This window comes from Coffea arabica, chromosome 10c, assembly GCF_036785885.1.
Source record: "Coffea arabica cultivar ET-39 chromosome 10c, Coffea Arabica ET-39 HiFi, whole genome shotgun sequence".
NCBI lineage: Eukaryota > Viridiplantae > Streptophyta > Magnoliopsida > Gentianales > Rubiaceae > Coffea > Coffea arabica.
Window position 1 is genome coordinate 10,763,051 of NC_092329.1, and position 19,879 is coordinate 10,782,929.

At 33.1% G+C, this 19,879-nt stretch overlaps 1 long non-coding RNA gene across 1 annotated transcript; it reads right to left on the reverse strand.

Annotated features, from left to right (window-relative positions):
• Positions 1-9,096: 9,096 nt before the first annotated feature.
• Positions 9,097-9,945, reverse strand: LOC140016273 (uncharacterized). The gene is made up of 2 exons (XR_011822629.1): positions 9,764-9,945; positions 9,097-9,452 (listed from the first exon to the last, which is right to left on the reverse strand). It is a non-coding gene; the product is annotated as an uncharacterized lncRNA (long non-coding RNA).
• Positions 9,946-19,879: the final 9,934 nt, after the last annotated feature.

Genomic DNA, 19,879 nt, shown 5'->3' on the forward strand with positions numbered 1-19,879 from the left:
TTTTGAATCTTGTGAATTAGTTCTGCCACAGGCTGTGATTTTACCCATCACAACTGTGAAGGAAATTGGATCATAACTAACCAATTTGCTTGCTTTGCAATTTGATAAACGTGCTAAGTGATGCCAATGTTCTAGGATAAATGTATAAATAATTAAAGTTCATTAGCAAGTACAATCAAAATTTCCTTTCCTAACTAGTGAAAATTCATGAATTATCTTTCGTAGTTTGGGTGTCCATAGAGAGTTAAAGGCCTAATATTATTTTGTGAGAGTTAACCAGTTGGTTCAGTAATTCGAGATTATGAGCCAAAAGTGCAAATAAGTGGGAAAATTCCACAAACAAGAAAAGTGTCAAGGGGTGCAACTTATATAGGAAAAAGTTTAAAAAAAGTTTCCAATTAGGGTCATAGGGTGAGCATGAAACTATTACTCGAACAATTTTACAACAGGTGGAATCCTGGCAATTTTATCAGACCAGCTCATAACGAGTAAAACCCTTGTAATTGTGCCTAGGAATGGTTAGTTTGTTGCCTCTTAATACAAAAAAGAATTGTTATTGCAGCAAAAGAAGTTTTCTTTCTGCACTACTGATTATTTGGTGGATGCAAAGGCCGATAAAAATTTAATCACCATTCAATATCAATTGCATTCACATATATAATAGATGAGTAAAAGATAAAATTTAACAAAATACTTTTATTATAGGTTATGTCCTCTAATATGAGATAGGGACCTAAATTATATTAGATTCTGCAAAATGTCCTAAAATCAATGTGAAATTGCACTTAGCAAATTTTGATCAACAAGGGTAATTGCATGCACAAAAGGAGGTGGGCAGGGCAGGTGAGCTTCTGCACTCTGCCTTTGCATCAGGACCATGCCTCTTTTGGCACTCATTCCAGCAATTTGTACTAGCTTGGCATCCTACGTAGATGGTTTCGATGAGGGTTGCAAATGAATCGAACTGCTCGCGAGCCGATCGTTAACGGCTCGAGTCTGAGTTCGATTCAAGTTTGGTTAATATCGAGTTCGAATCGAGGTAGAGTTGATCAAGTCGAATTCGAGTTCGAACTTGAGTTCAAAAATACTAAACTCGTTAGCTCGTGAGTCGGCTCAAACTCAATTATATATATAATTTTTTATTTTAATAGTAAAATTACATATATCCTAATATTTTATTATTTATTAAGAAAAATTATTATTTTATTCATTTTTTAAAAATAAATAATTTTTATTTTTATTTTTTGAACTCGAGCTTGAGTTCGAACTCACGATTTGATCGAAACTTGACTCGATTCAGCTCATTTGTGTTGTAAAAAATAAAAAATAGATATTCCAAAAGATTTTATTATGTTTGTTACTGTTCAGATAAGAGTTTTATCTGATAAAGTTTCATCAGAAACGTTTGTTCCTATTTTGAGGGAGAAATTTTCAAATATAAGATTTTGATAAAGAACTAAAAGCCAAATTCAAGAAGTCAGATTGTGAGACGTCTTGATAAGTTCGATCAAATGGCCTTCTTGATGGTTTGACCTTTTCCAACTGTTCACAATAGAGGATAGACCTCTGACTATTTCAAATGATAAGTCTGGCACGGGATGCATGCCCATTCTCACGGGAAATCAGCTTTCAAAATTCTATCCTCTTCTGTATTCTGTATCATGAAGCCTATAAATAGAACCATTTGTCAAGTTCATTTTTACACTGATGAACGAAGTCTACACTTTGTAAACTCTCTCCTCCTTCTCCTCTATTTGCTCTCCTTAACTTTCTTATTTTACTTGCTGGTTTTGGAACTAAATTTTGCTGGTTCTACGTTCCTCTCACAAAGTAGAGGAAGACTTGTTTAATTCTGGGGAAACGTTTCAATACTCTAAAATAGTTTCTTAGGACAGTGCTTTCAAGCACAACTCAAGTGTTCAAGTGTTAGCATTGTTCGGGCCAATTATACTACAATCTAAGAAACTATGGCAGATGACAGTGTTAACACCCCACATCCATCCTCCGCAGCAGTCGCAGTCGCACTACCTTTTGCGAAACCATTTCCTGACATCTCTAGAATTGAGGTTTTTGCTGATGAAAACTTCAAAAGGTGGCAAGAACGTGTTTACACTCTACTCGACATTCATGGAGTGGCCCATGCACTGACAGAATCTCAACCTGCTGCAACCGTAGATGTCAAGATACAAGAGTCGTGGCAATATGCCAATAAGATATGTCGACATACAATTTTACAAACACTTTCTAATGAGTTATTTGACGTATTCTGTAGCTGCAAAGAAGCCAAGCAAATTTGGAAAGCGTTGGTAACGAAGTTTACCACTGAAGACGCAACCAAACAAAAATTTGTTGTGGGAAAGTACAATCAATGGCAGATGACCGACGACAAAGAAATGAAAGCTCAGGTCACAAAATACCAAATGTTACTCGAGGAGCTGAAAAATGAAGAGATCAAGCTGCCCGAGAAATTTGCTGCAGGCATGCTAATTGAAAAGCAACCTGAGTCATGAGCCGACTACAAAAATAACCTGAAGCACAAGGAAGAAAATTATACAATTGATGAACTCGTGAAACACATCCTGATTGAAAATTCACACAGGAAGGAGTTGAGAGTTGCCAAAGCAAAGGAGATGGCGTTTAAAACTAATCTAGTACAAAGCAACAACAAAAGGTATGCCAATAAGTCCCAAAGTAACAAGTCTTGGAATCCCAACTAAAAACCAAAGAATCCCAACTTTAAGAAAAAGAAAGGCAATTGCTACAGTTATGGAAAACCAGGTCACCATGCTGCTCAGTGCAGATATAATAAAGGTGACAAAGCAACTGGTAATCCTTCTAAGACTAATTTAGTCGAAGGAGATGAAATAATTGCTGCAATTATCTCACAAGTAAACATTGCAGCCAATGTGAAAGAGTGGGTGGTAGACTTTGGAGCTACTCGGCACATATGTGCACATCGAGAAGTGTTTTCCTCTTATACTCCAATAGAGGAGGATGAAGAGGTAGTCTACCTTGGAGACTCATGAACTGCTAAAGTTCTTGGTAAGGGCAAAGTGTTCTTGAAACTCACTTCAGGAAAAACTTTGGCCCTTAATGATGTGCTGCATGTTCCAAATATTCGGGCAAATCTTGTTTCTGTGGCTTTGCTTGGAAAAGTTGGGGTGAAAGTGTCATTCAAATCTGATAAGATTGTAACGACAAGAAATAATGTGTTTGTAGGGAAAGGCTATTGTAACCAGGGACTTTTTGTACTTAACATTTCCAATGTGGTCAATGAGAATGCTTCTTCTTCTGCTTATATTGTTGATTCAATTTCTGTATGGCATGCAAGATTAGAACATGTTAATATGAGTTATATAAAGAAAATGCAATCTTGTGGTCTAATTTCTGGTATTAATGAAAAATGGACAAATGTGAGATATGTGCAGAAACTAAAATAATAAAAAAGACTTGTATAACTGTTCAAAGAGAAACTGAACTATTAAATGTAATCCACACAGATTTAGGTGATTTAAAACAAACTATGACTGAAGGAGGAAAAATATACTATATTACTTTTATAGATAACTACTCTAGATATACTAAATTTTATTTATTTAGAAATAAAGATGATACTCATAATGCCTTTTTATCTTATAAGTCTAAGGTAGAAAATCAACTTAATAAGAAGATAAAAAGAATTAGCTCTGATAGAGGAGGCGAATATTTAGCCTTAAATAAATTTTGTGAACATAAGGTATAATACACGAAATAACACCTCCTTATTCACCCGAATCTAATGGAGTAGCTGAAAGAAAAAATAGAACACTAAAAGAAATGATGAATTTTATGTTAGTTAGTTCTTATGCTCCTGATAATTTTTGGGGAGAAGCTATCTTATCTGCATGTCACTTACAAAATAGGATACCTCATAAGAAAACTGGCAAAACTCCTTATGAGTTATGAAAAAATTATAAACCTAATTTAAAATATTTGAAAGTATGAGGGTGTCTTGCTAAAGTATTGTTGCCTGAACCTAAGAAAAGAAAATTAGGTTCTAAAACTTCTGATTGTATTTTTATTGGATATGCTGAACATAGTGCTGCATATAGATTTCTTATTTTAAAAAGTGATGTGCTTGATTGTAATACAATTATTGAGACAAAGAATGCTGAATTTTTTGAACATATTTTTCCACTGTCTAGTAAAATTTCTCATGCACCTGTTGAAATAAATAGAGAAATAAATCCGAATGAGAAATTAAGAAGGAGTAAAAGGCCAAGAAAAGAATTTTCTTATGGAAATGATTTTCAAACTTTTCTTGTTGATAATGATCCTTTAACATACTCTGATGCTATTTCTTCCCCTGATTGTAAATTTTGGAAAGAAGCAATTAAATCTGAAATCGATTCTATCTTGACAAACAAAACTTGGATTTTGGTAGACTTACCTCTTGGTGCAAAATCTATTGGTTGTAAATGGATTTTTAAAAGAAAATATAATTCTGATGGCTCTATAGAAAAATATAAAACTCGTTTAGTAGCAAAAGGATTTTCTCAAAAACAAAATATTGACTATTTTGATTAGGGATGGCAACGGGGCGGGGTTGGGGCAGGGGACCCCTCCCCCATCCCCCGCCCCATTGCCTACAAACTCCCCCCGCCCCCGCCCCCCGCTCCCCCCACCCCGCCCCGCCCTGCTTCCCCTGCGGGTGCCCCTGCGGAGCTAATAAAAATTTATTATGATTAAATTTTAGCAAATAATTAAGTATTAAAATATCAACACATCATCAAATTATTATTCATTGTAATTTTACAATTGAAACTTATAAAAAAATCAAATAAAAATTATTTGAATACAATCCAATATGATGAAATAAATATAACTAAAGTAGTCAAGTTTTCACTTTTGGCACAAATACAATCACTAATTCATTATTGTACTTGTGCTTTTTTTAAGAAAAAAATGTTATTGTATTAAGTTCAATTAGGGGTTTAGTATAAATGTATTAGTAAATTTAGTATAACCAATTAATAATTTGTATTAGTACACATATATAATTATTAATATAATTAATAATATCAATTATATTATATATACTAATAGACATTATATAATACATATAACTAATAATATCATTATCATAAGTTTGTAACTAATTAAATTATATATTATATATAATTATATACATATATATTTTATATATTTATTTTTTTAAAGCGGGTGGCGGGGCGGGAGATGGGGCGAGGGCATGCTCCCTCGCCCCCTGCCCCGTTTCTAAGAGGGGGAATTTTTTCCCCCCGCTCCACCCCACCCCCTGCCTCAACTCCTTCCCCATTAGCCCCTCGCGGGGTGGATGCTGCTATCCCTAATTTTAATACATTTGCACCAGTAATAAGAATTGCGTCTATTCAAGTTTTATTTGCTTTAGCTTCTATTCATAAACTTGTTATTTATCAAATGAATGTCAAAACAGCCTTTTTAAATGGTGATCTAGAAGAAAAAATTTATATGTTTCAACTTGAGGGATGTATTGTATCTGGACAAGAGAATAAAGTTTGTAAACTAATTAAATCTCTTTATGGCCTGAAACAAGCTCCTAAACAGTGGCATGAGAAATTTGATCAAGTGTTGATAAAAGATGGATTCTCGTCAGTAGAAGTGGATAAATGTGTATATGTCAAAATTATAAACGATCAATATATGATAATCAGTTTGTATGTGGATGACATGCTTATATTTGGACCTAGTCTAGATATTGTAAATAGTACTACATATTTTTTGTCTTCTAATTTTGATATGAAAGATATGGGTAAAGCCAAAATGATATTGAGTGTTAAAATCATAAGGAGAGGTGATGGTATAATGTTGTCACAAGAACATTATACAGAGAGACTTCTTAGAAAGTTTAAAAATTATGATGTGACACCTGTGAGTACTCCTTATGACGCTAACACTCAGTTAAAGAAAAACAATAGTGACCCAATTGCTCAGTCTAAATATGCTCAGATTATTGGGAGTCTGATGCATCTGATGAATTTCACTAGATCAGATATAGCTTATGTTGTATGTAGACTGAGTAGATATACTCACAATCCCAATCGTGAGCATTGGTTTGCATCAGTCAGACTAATGAAATATTTGAGAGGTACCATGAACTTTGGTATCTTGTATAGTGGATTTTCCACTGTGTTAGAGGGTACCAGTGATGCTAATTGGATTTCTGATTCAAATGATACAAAATCTACTAGTGGTTGATGCAGTAGCATGGAAGTTAGCCAGACAGACAATCATTGCTCAGTCAACTATGGAATCGGAGTTCATAGCTCTGGAGCTGACTGGTTTTGAGGAAGATTGGTTAAGAAATTTCTTTGCCAATATTCCTCCTATTAAGGATCTGTTGCCTCCTGTGTCTATACACTGTGACTGTCAAGCGGCTATTGCTATTGTAAAAAATAAATCTTATAATTGTAAAGTCAACACATGAGATTGAGACATGATGTCGTAAAGCAGCTGCTTAAAGATGGAATTATTTCCATTGATTTTGTGAAGTTAGAGTTGAATTTGGCCGATCCTCTGACTAAGCATGTAGGAAGAAAATTAATTCTTCAAACTACAAGGAAGATGGGACTTAGGCCAACGGTTGTCAATAGAGATGGTAATCCAACCTATGTGATTGGTGATCCTATGAAATAGGTTTATATGGGTAATAACAAGTCAATATTGACTGTAAAGCACTTGAAATTTAATTCCCTTCAAAAATAAGTCCTTTGACTGCCAGTAATTCTGAGGCTGAGTTTAATACTCTTAATGAAGTTATATCCCTTTAGGGAGATGTATTTAGGGCAGTATACACTTGATAAATTCACCTATATGTGAGTGGAGTAGGGTCGCTCCTATAAGATTTTTGGCCGAATCTTTAGAGCTCTTATGAACAACCAGGCAGGCGCATGGCCTAAATGCGCGAAACTGCATTGAACAGTAAAAGTTTAGGTTATAATGTAATTGATAAGATCTCTGTCATACAACAAGAATTATTGGTTCGTAGAAAATTTATTTTTTCACCAATAATTCTGTAAGACATATTTTATCAATATAAGTTTGGTTTATAGTCTAAAAAACATCAAACTGATTACATTGAGCTCAGACAAATCCAGCAAATGTTCATACTCTTTTGTCCAAAATCTTTTGATATAGGTGGGAGATTGTTGTAAAAAATAAAAAATAGATATTCCAAAAGATTTTATTATGTTTGTTACTGTCCGGATAAGAGTTTTATCTGATAAAGTTTCATCAGAAATGTTTGTTCCTATTTTGAGGGAGAAATTTTCAAAGATAAGATTTTGATAAAGGACTAAAAGCCAAATTCAAGAAGTCAGATTGTGAGACGTCTTGATAAGTTCGGTCAAATGGCCTTCCTGATGGTCTGACCTTTTCCAACTGTTCACAATAGAGGATAGACCTCTGACTACTTCAAATGATAAGTCTAGCACGGGATGCATGTCCATTCTCACGGGAAATCAGCTTTCAAAATTCTATCCTCTTCCGTATTCTGTATCATGAAACCTATAAATAGAACCATTTGTCAGGTTCATTTTTACACTGATTAATGAAGTCTACACTTCGTAAACTCTCTCTTCCTCCTCCTCTATTTGCTCTCCTTAACTTTCTTATTTTACCTGTTGGTTTTGGAACGAAATTTTGCTGGTTCTACGTTCCTCTCACAAAGTAGAGGAAGACTTGTTTAATCCTGGGGAAACGTTTCAATACTCTGAAATAGTTTCTTACGACAGTGCTTTCAAACACGACTCAAGTGTTCAAGTGTTAGCATTGTTCGGGCCAATTATAATACAATTTGCACCGCTAGTTTCAATCCATGCATATTCCTCTGTGCAAGTTTTTGCTTCGGTCGTTTTTACCATCAATCTTGCTGCATCCATGAGAAGCATAGAAATTGTAAGCGTTACAGGTACCCACAAATTGGAAAAGAAAAAAAGAAAACCGATGAAAAGCTAGAAAAGCAAAAAATGGGTTGGCTTGATCAACAGTACTACCTGAAAGAAGAACAAAACTGAAGACAAGAAAGCAAATAAAAGATGGGCAGAACTTCGGCTTGACCATCTTCAACTTCAAAGTATAAATTACCGCGTTGCAGAACACCGTAGAGTTATCAGAGTATCAACTCTATGCCTTCCCAAAAAAGTGACTAGAATAGGTGAAGTGTTATGAGCTGTTTATAAGACATCATTAACTCATAAAAGTAACTCATAAAATGTCAATCAATTCAGAATCAATTAACAGGGAGGGGTGTGATTCAATCTCTCTTCACGGATTTTCTCCCTCTGCAACCTCTCCTCCCCAGTTTCCTCCCCTTTCCTCCTCCGTTGGGACATTGGATCTCTCAGATCTAGCCTTTTGAGCCAACTCAAGCAACCCTTTCTCCTTCATAGCTTTGTCTTTCATCTTCTTCTCGTTTTGACTCTTTGCCTTCATTATAAGTTCCTCTCTGCACTTATCTTCTGCAACACAGAAAGCCTCATATAACTGGTTATGAACAGGATTGATGTGAAGATCCTCCAGCCGTGTACCATCAGCTGCCATGGTTCAAAGGCGCGGTTGCAGTCACGCCGTGACTCGAACCGTCCCACATCCATCTCGGCATATCGGTCACAGTTTCGGTGAGACGCAAATTTTTGAAACATTTAATATTCTAAAACTTGTAAACAAATGATCAACACAAATAATAAAAAATTAGCAAAAATAATTAAATTCGAGTTGATTCGGGACGATTTGATCGTTTATATCTATCTCGGAGACGTCTAGGTCGAGTTCTTAGCGATCCATTATTTCAGAGTAATCTCGTCTCGATATCAGAATGAAAAGCCCCGTTCTGTTGATGGCTCGGCCGAGTCGTCTCAGTCTTGGCCAAGTCTTTGAACCATGGCTACCAAACGCTTTTCGAGAGCAATTACATAACCGTATTTAGAATTTTTGCAGTTTGAAATACAAGGTGGGGTTTTCCAATCTTGACAATCCTTGACAGTCAATGGACGGGGGGGAGACCTCAAAACTGGGACAGGTCGAAAACTGGATAGATTCGGAATCCACACAGTTACATTGGGTTAATTATTCCTCTCAATATCATTATGGCTTTCAAATGATACATAGGGTGGAGATTGAAAAATGGCAAAATCCCACAAAAGCTTATTCAACATAACATTTTCTGGTAAACTCTGCCAGAAAAAGCAGCTGCAATTACTTAACAATCGTTTTGTTTGCGGGATTGGTACAAACAATATGACACAGGCATTGGCTGCTCGCTGGTCTGGCATCACTGCATGAACATTTTTGAGGCATTGCACTTGCTGGAAACCGTCTCAGCGCTTCATCAAAACATCTGGGATTCCCTTCATATCCACATACAGCTTTAACTGGGAAACCGAAAGTTGTCGGGCAAAGCTTGGGTTGCTGGCCTGAAATGGAAGAATAAAACACAAATCCAAGATAGTTAAAATATTAGTTCATATACAAGAAATATTTGGGGATATATATGTTATTAATCTTCTTGTTGACACACCTCACTAACTGCTTGGTCTTCGAAAGAAATAAAAAAAAAAAAAATTGGTGAGGAATTCCACTGATTAATAAAGAAATGAGCATTACAACAACTTCCTCAGTGTAATATTTGGAAAAAAAAAAAGGGTAATGAATGTAAGCCGATGAGAAATGGAAGATAACAAGGGTGGCTGATAAATAAAACACCACTTAGCTTTCTAGTTCTCACCTGTAGAAGGGGCCATAAAGAGACTCAAGACAAGCGACACAAAAAGAAGGGGAAACACAATTGAGTTCTTCATCATGCTTCTTGTTTGGACTTTGCACAGAATTAGCTTTTGTATCAATCTGAACTAGCCAATGCTCACTAGTAGTTGTGTCACCTTTTTATAGTGCTACTAAGTGCTAACACGGGCAAGAGAGATAGTTGAACTAGAGGTATGCGATTAGAGATTATTTATAAGCAATAATGCTCCTCAGCATATTAGGAGTTAATTACTTACCATACCTACGAAATAAAAAAGATTTTTCCCCCATTAGCGCCTTTTGGAATGCCTAATTTACGCTTATTTACTATTTAAACATTTTGTTGTGCTCCATTGCACTTAGATAACCTTTTTTGGATTTAATTTCACATGGCAAGTGATATTGTGAGAGCAATTATCATCATTTTACTCAAATGCCAAGATTATTCTCAATCAATCAATCCTATACATGTTCACTCAAATGCCAAGATTATTCTCAATCAATCAATCCTATACATGGTCACTGATTTTTCTAGCGTCTATTATGCATTATTTACTTCTCTTTTCTCACTCTAAGTAAGTAATTTTTGTTAGGCTATTATTCTCAGCTCTCTGTTGCTCTCTCTCTCTCACATACACATTAATTTATCTATTATTTTTATAATTAAATAGCGTAGTGTTCGTCTTAATCTTTTCTTGTATTTCTATGCACTCTTGCCTTTTTTTTATACAATTCTAATGCATTTATTTATTTGCAAATAGAACTTGATTTAACTCTAACAAATTTTAGTTTAAAATGATTACTATTATGATGTCATTAATTGTATCTCAATACTTTAGCATGCATTTTGCTTTGAATTCTGCTTGTTTGTCATGCCTTTGAATAGCTAATACTATTAAACCCTTTATCATTTTCTTCTTTTATATTAGTCATGTAAGTCTTGACTTTTATCAAATATTCATATTTATCATTTCAACATTGATCTCCATCAAGTATTCATATTTTCTAATAATTAGATGAAAATAAGTTTAAATTACATTACATTGTATATCTCATGAATATTGAAGGAAATGTAAGGCTATTTTTTTGGGATTATTTTCATCCCAAACTATTATTTATTTTGAGTTAAATTATATTTTGTTCGAAAAAAAGATGCTTCTGAGTAAAATTACAAACAAAAAAAATCCAAGAGCAATTAGAATTAGTATATGAGAAATTATTAAAGCCAAAATCAATTTAGTATATCATGAAAATACTTGATAAATTCATGTGTGCATGCATGTGTGAGAGAGAGAGAGATGGTGGGAAAAAACTTCAAGAGAAGAAAAGAAGTAACTAGTACATAATGGATGTAGGAAAATCAAGAAGAATATATGGAGATGACAGATTCAGGATAATCTTGACATTTGAGGAAAATAACCTTGACATATGAGAAAAATTCACTTTGATAGGAATATTATTGCCCTCAAAGTTCTATTTGCCTTTATGATTAAAATATTAATTTTCCTTTCATGTAGATAAAGAATATTAATGTTAGCGTAAATAACTCCGTTAACTTGAATATGTTTCTTACAAAACCAGAAAAAATATATGCATTACATTAGCCCTATTTGCTATAAAAAAAAAAAATAATTCGGGTAGCGTTCTCAATTCATTTGGTTTATTCAAGTTTCGTGCCAAAAAAATCGTCGGTTGAGGAGAATGGAAAGCCAAATTCTATTCTAACAAATGCAGGGCCAGGGACTTCTAAAACAGCCCAAATCCAATCCTCTCCAGAAAGCCTTTTCATGTTTTAGAGCCATACATGCAGAGAGTCAGCTTGCACCCAAAAAAAAAAAAAGAAGTCATCTCCAAAAATCAAAAGAAAATCTCATCATATTTAAACTAAGTGTTTCAAGCATTTGAGATTACATTACTGAATTAGTTCCTCTTGATGCTCCCTTGAAGTTTTGACACCTTTTTATAGCATGAGCACTGGAGTGTGGAGACAATTGGACCACGGTAAAGCAATCATTACAGAATATTTAGGAGCAATACTGCTCCTTAGAATATAAATTAGAAGTAAATTACTTAGCCCAGTGCCTGTGAACTAAAAAGATTTTTTCCCCAATAGCACTTGTGAAAGTAGTATTTGAGTGAAAATCCTCATACTTGTCGTCCCTCCATTATATTTAGATGCTTCTTGGATTTAACTTGACATTTCCAAGAGTTACACTTGATGCCACTTTTAATAAGGGCGCCCGTCAGGAAAACGGGAACAACTAGATTAGTTTTGAGCTAGAAATTATATTTAAAATGCACTATTTACCAAACCTTCCACGTTATTGTTGACCAGTGTCGAGACTGTGCAATAATAAATTCCTACTCCTAAAAATATATGGTATAGTATAATGGCAAGTAGAGTCGTCTCCACAAGAATTAGAGAAAAATTTGTTTCTTTCCAAGTAAAAAAAAACTAACTGGGGGTTTTCGAAAAATAAAGCTATAATAATCAATGCAAATAAAAATAATTAAATTGAAGCAAATTAAATTTAAATCAATAATAAACAAAGCTATAGCCAATGAAATAATTTCGAAAGCGGTTCATGCAACTGCTCATCAATGCAATAATCATTTCATCTATTCGTCAATAAACAAGTTATAGCTGTCAAACATGCGATGCCAACTAGATTTTTCTGACCGTCTCGATAGTAAAAGTACGCCCGTTAACTACTTTCTTAACCAAAAAATAATCTTAGGTATGTCTGTAAAATATAATTTCTTGATTGCATTAGAAATTAGAAAAGTTATGTTCTAATCAACAAACACACTGCTAAGATTTATTTAAATTAGATCATATGTTTTCTTAACATGAAATCAATCATACTAGTCGCCACTAATACCAACCAATCAAATAATTACGCATTTAATTGATTAATATGGTAATAGATTATTAGGTTAATTTAAATATCGAATCCCTGATATTCAAATAACAAAACAATCAGAAGAAGTTAAATTAGAAAACATACAAATACTAACTAATACAAGAAACAAATAAAAATAATTAAATCTCATAGATGTAATTTAACCAAATCCTTCGTATCCCCTGACTAGAAAAGAATGTCGCCGTTGCACATCGTGACAAAAGTTGCGTAAACATCTGACAAAGCTCTTCGTTCGGTTTTGCTTCGTGCTAAAAGCCTAAAAGCACTAGTCTCTCCGGACCGAAACAAAAGTCTTTACAGTCACGACAACCAAGAATCCCTGCTACTCACGTTTTTCCTTTTGCTAATCTATTACTACTACTACTAATTCAAATTTCCCACGGAAGAAATATTTCCCTAATTAAACAAAAGGTGAGCTCTTTGTTTCCTAATACAAAACGGAAAGCCAATTACCTTGGAAAAAGGGAACTTGCTTCTAAGGTCTCCAATGTGAAATGAAAAACTGTCATGTGCGCGGATCCCGATCTCTTGGGACTTGAGGCTAGACTTAAAGCGCGGTTACACGGAATGAGCGGATACGGTGCAACCGTTTGTGCCGGTTGTCCTCATTTTGCACTGTGCGTAACATTGGTTAAACACGATATAACTTTTTTTTCATAGGATGTATTTTCAGAACAGATAGTGATGGGCCCCACACTTGGCGCGAAAATCGAGTTACATGGTGTAATCTCAACCGCACAAAATTTTGAGGGCAAATCTTGGCCCTTAACCGTGCAGGGACTGTCACACTGATGACCGTCCCTGCCCCAAATCCCGAAATGAGCGAAGAATCATTTTTTGGATAGACTTAATGTGTTTGGATAAAGTATTATTTAAAATAATTATTACATTTTTTTTTATGATGTGATGCATGTGAGATAAAAAATAGTTGAAAATATAAAAAAAAATAGATTGAGAAATGTGCTTATAATGCAAGTAAAATATTATTTGAGATAAATTTACAATCCAAACACACTCGATAATTTGCTTTTTAACTCTTTTTCTTGTCATATTTCTGAAATTAGTATCAGTTGTCAAATATAAGTAGAATCCATCTAATACTGCAATATTTGGCAAATATTGAGTAAAAATACTCACAAATTTAATAACAATTACGCACCCTATCAATAGTTTTAGCAGGGGTAGTTACAGTAATGGTAAATTTATGTTGTTATACAAGTTGCGTATGTTAAACTTCTAAGAATATAGTGTAAATGTACTTCTTACTAAATCAAAACAATTTTTTTTTTTTTTGTCAAAACAAAGGATCTGATCCTACTTCAGACCCTAATCCTTATTTGAGTTGTTGGATTATTCCCAATTTTTATTATAAGGGTCGAACTCTGGTGGATGCCCTAACTAGGGACTACACCACCAGGTCGGTTACCTTGGAGGGCCACTAAATCAAAACAAATTGTGTATGTAGTTTTATTAAGACGTATGGGACAAATTGTCGTGTACTATGTCGGTATTATAGACTTTGTTGAAAATATTCACAAACTAATCTAGTTGACGTATTGTTCACTTACAACTAATATGCATGTAATAGACACAATTTGAATACGAATCTAAAGTGGCATCACCTATAATATGGTCATCCGCGACATGAAATTTCTTCAGAATTTTTGGTTGAACTTGTGTTACTCTCCTAGCAACTCTAGCTGCTAAACCCGTAGACTTGAAAAGAACATTTATCTCCCAGAATATTTTTTTTTTTTTTGGAGAAATGTTCCATCCAGAATTGAAATGAGCATCATAATAACTCTTGTTGTGCCAGCATATAACCTGCGAAGTCTTTTACCAAAGTATCATATGAAAAGTAATTGCTTTCACACACGCAACACATGAGAGCAGGATGATGTCAATTGTCCAACTAGGGAATGGGTGGCCGCGGCTGAGTTGTGAATAACATAATAATGGAATCATCAGGTTCGTCCCAGCGAGTAGGCAGGGGAGCTTTGGGAGTTTTTCATGCTTTCAAGTTTAAGTTTTCATATGAATTTTAGTCCTAAAAATTAAGAATCCAAAAAGTATGAAAAGGATTCGAATTTTGAGTTTGGCAGTAAGAAAATTGAGAGACTGTGGGAGGGATAAAATGATATATACAAAAAGAAAATAAAATAATCACGTGACATTTGCCCCGAACCATAACACGTCCTATCCGTTGATGCAATTAACATATAATCGGTGTAAACAATTGAATAATTGTCCATTAGTTGCTGAAGTTAAGTAAAACATTGGTAGATGTACAAAGTGAAATGTATTCACAAAAATTAGGGCAGAGCTAATACAAGTTAGTTCAATTGGTAAAAACAGTGTATTAGCTGATATACAGTCATTATAAAAACAGTTTGTATTAGCTGTGCTTATAGGTGATATATAAGAATCTCTATAAGCCACTTATGATTTACAGAGCATTTCTTGACCTATTGCATACACTTAACTTTTTCTTCTTACCCAAAAAAAAGAAGGGCAGGTAATGTATACTGTCCCTACTTGGCACGTAACATATATGGTAATGTATAAAACCAAGAATGGAGGGGCTAAATCTACTCCCCATGTATTCATTGGACAACATGCAGTGGTCATCCCAAGCCTTCTTAGGCTTGGTGGTGTGGGAGGTCAAGGGTTCGAACTTTGCCTCCCACAAAATTTGTCACAATATGTGACGGTCTTCATTGATCAGCTTCGATGGAGTTCCAAATAACATATATTGACAAAGCAACAAAAAATGCAAAAAAATGTTTCCATTTAGAAGAGAATATTTTCAAACATTTTACAAGTACTTAAGAATGTTAATTTTTAATTTAAAGTTTAATTTGGCAATTGATTTTTAATTTAAAGTTTAATTTGGCAATTGAGATTTTCAATTACAAATGAGCATGTAAATAGCAATGTCTATGCATTTCAAGTCTCTGAAATTAAAATCTCAATAGTTTCTAGATGGAACATACAATCATAATAACCTTTTCATATAAATATCTATCATTCGATCATGTGCAAATTCATATTAAAAACCGTTCAATGGTAGGCTCACCAAAGGAAAAAAAAATTATTTTAAAGCAACTTCAAAGAAACATAAATATCGGAATGATATAAACAAGAAAGAAATTTCTCTATAAAACTAACATAAAAACTAGGGTACTTAATTTTTTTTTCCCTTAGAACATATATTATTATTCCTGTTTTCATTATGTAGAAAGATAATTTAAATGCTACCAAAAATTTTGGTTTAATGTACAAAAGCTAAGGACATTAATGTCTAATGAACATATAAGGTATGGATTCATTATGGAGGGGGTACGAATATGACCCTTCCCAAACAAGAAATATGTGTTTGGTGTAAGCAATTACATAATTTCCATTGATTAATTACTTGAATAGTGCGAGATAGGTTAACAAAGGCAAAAGCATTTAGAAGGGGAAGGGTTCATGCGACAATCTATTCTATCCCTACTTGGCATGTAAGGATACATGGTATCAATCAAGGAAAAACCGTCCGAGCTTGGCTTTGTGATTCCAGCGATCTATATCTATATGTATTGCATAAGGGGTTTTTAGCAGAGACTCTCTAATGGTTTTCAAACTTCTCATTCTTTTTTCTAGATTTTTATATTTATTTTAATACATAAAAAATAGTAGGTTATAACCAACCCTATCACCAATCAAATTTAAAATTTAAAACATTCCCACTATCTACTTTATAAATCGTTTATAGTTTGTTATTTATACTTTAAATCCTTTTTACTCCTTAATTAAAGACAAATGCTCATTCGTATGCTATTTTAATACAATGTTACATTTTTATAATTAAGAAATATTTGTCACCACACTAACCCTATAACCACCCATACAAATGAGCTTTGCAAATTACAATCACGTTTCAAAAAAATCACAAATGTACAAGTAAATGTAAAGTTGAGGGGGTAAAATGCAGCTAAATGTAAAGTTAAGTGGTTTAACTATATTTAACCCTAAAAAAAATCCCAAGAACGGAACAAGTTGTGGGTTATAGATTTTTATATTTATTTTAATACATAAAAAATAGTGGGTTACAACCAACCCTATCACCAGTCAAATTTAAAATTTAAAACTTTCCCATAATTTACTTCATAAACCGTTTATAGTTTGTTATTTATACTTTAAATCCTTTTTACTCCTTAATTAAAGACAAATGTTCATTCACATGCTATTTTAATACAATTTTAATTCGGAAGCATACAACATGATCAAGAAACAGCAGAACCAATTAGGACCAATGTTTTAAAAACCGGACCGTTAATTGAACCGGTGAAGTAAAAGGGTCGAGATTCAACCGGTCAGATCGATTCAACCTCGGTTCAATGAATTTTTAAAAAAATAATTTATATAAATATATATATGCACAAAATAAGACATGTAATGGATAATTTAATACTTTATATGATGAAAAGTTTACTATTTTCGAATAATTTGGATTTTTAAAAATAAATTTTTAAAATTATAAGTTAAAACAAATAAATTTCATGTCAATTTCAATTATATCTACCAAAAAAATCTTAAATCCAATTCAAAAATATCACAATATTTTTAAATTATACAAATTCACGTCTATGAGAATTTAGATATTGTGAATTTAAATTTTAATTTATGTTTTAGAATTTAGAGATTGCAATTTAAAAAAGAAAGTTTGGAATTCGAAGGAAGTTAAGAGAATCGAAAATAGAAATGTAAATTTGATAAGAAACAAAAAATGAGATAAAAGTGAGTGGTTGTGGCATTAAATAATTTGGGTTAAAGAAAAATAATTCTTTTTTAACTTTTTAAATTTAATGGACAAAAACAAAATTAAAAGATGGAAGAAAACATCAATAAATTAAAAATAAAGAGGTTTGATTAAAAAAGAGTGACAAAAGAAAAGATGATGGAGAGAGAGAGAGAGAGAGAGAGAGAGTTGAAAATTTAAAAAAAAAAAAGAGTCATGAAAGGATGAGATTTTGTAAGAAAAATGGAACAAAAGAAATATGAGTATTTGTTTTATATAAATAAGTTATCAAAAAAAAATTAATAAGATGTGATGGTGCAATGGTTACTACATTGGTCTTCTATTACAAAGGTCTTGAATTCGAATCTTGATAGCTGCATTTTGCAAAACTAAAAAAAAAAAAAAAAAAAAAAAAAGAGGAAAACTTGAAAACCGGAAACCGCCGGTTCAAATCCAGTTCGGCGGTTTTCGCGGTTCAACCGATTTTTGACCGGTTTTCGTCCAAAGTCAACCCTAGCATTGAACCGGACCGGTACTATGACCAGTTCGCGGTTCAATCGGTCGAACCGGTCGGTCCGGTCCGGTTTTCAAAACACTGATTAGGACTAGATTTTGACCCCAAAAAACAAATTAGGCCTAGATGCCACTAGTACGTTGCCGTAACTTGCAATGCCAATTAGGACTATTTAGTGCTTTTTTTTGGTAAGGAGTTAGGACACTGTAAAGCTTATTTAGGTAAACTTTACCTCATCAGTGATTTGAGTATCAAGTTATTGAGTATACTACAAATTCTATAATATCAGTCTGCTACAAAAAATAATATTTTACTAGCATATGGTATTTGCATACGAAATTTCAAAGGTAAATCAAATGCTTTTACTTATACTCTATATATCTGAATATTTTTTAGTGAATATATCCATACTATGCAGGACCATCACTTTGTACCCTTGGAATTAGCAAATTGTATATCAATCACAATTTAGATTTTGCTCGATACCTGCGTAGTTGGTGAGTTCCATCAGTAACACTATATCAAACTTTTAATATTGTTTCATACTCTTATCAACATGTATTTCAAAAAATTGTAGGTTTGAAAATGATACATGTGCTCGAAAGTTAGTTACGTGGTTGAGATCAAGCAATTTTACAACATTACAAGCATTATTGATAGCAAATTTAAAGAGAATATGGATATCCGAATATACAATCATGCATACAGTAAACTTACTCTATTTAATTTAATTACTACACAAATTTTTTAAATTTATAATCATAACCTATACATTCTTTCATTCTTACCAAGTTAAATATTTTCGAATACTTGTTTACATTCGGAGCATTAACATAGAAAACATGTTCTATTAGCTAGGCAAAAATTGTGGACAACTATGTGAAGGTCATTTTTCAAAAACAGTGCGTATGCATTGTAATGACGTTGTCGACACTGTTGTTAGGTAATTAATTTCATATACCTTTAATTTCAACAAATTTTTCTATATTGTATATAACATTTTATTTGTCAAACAGGTACAATATTAACATACAAATCAAAAATTCCAGTGGTAACATGCATCTTAATCTACTGGATAGACATGCATGATTCATATTTGGTTGTGATACTTCTTATCTCAGAGAATTATAAAATGAAGGTAGAATTTCTTGATATATGTTTATTTTTTATAATGCTATTTATAAACTATGTAAACAAAACCTACTAATTTTGAATTTCGCACATACTTAATTTTCAAGATAATGGTGATAGGTTGTTCAACCAACGAATCAATTCATGCAAAGATCGTGCATTTTCATTTGTAGTACGCATTCCACAAAATTCAACAGAATTAATTAAATCACCAATTTTGGCTTTCATACTAAAAGTTGATTGGTGTGAAGAGTGTTCACACAATCATGCAAGATTATCAAATCGAATGCATAATATTTGTAAGTATTTCATTTTAACAACATTTAATTACATTCATTTTTATTCATATATCATTTATTTTCTATTATTTTTGCAGGATCTATCTTCTGAAAAAAAGTAATTTTTGAATAATATACACATTCTATCATATTTCAAACTATTGTTAGACAGATATTATATTTTAATTATGTTGGTACAATTTTTTAACCTTTTTTAATTCACCCTCTTATTTTCATTTTTTCAATAATTTCAGCATCGTGTGTAGCACAAGTATTCACACTAGTTCCGATGTATGCCTGAGAAGCCAAAGCATAGCTACCACACGTTGGAAAAGACAATTTTACAACGTTAAAATCTTGATGCTTTAGAAAAAACTTTTACAATGTTTTAGCCTGGCCAACTTTACCTAAGAGAATAAGAATAGCGAAGACAATGATGCTGATAATTGATAGTAACAATTTCGGCTCC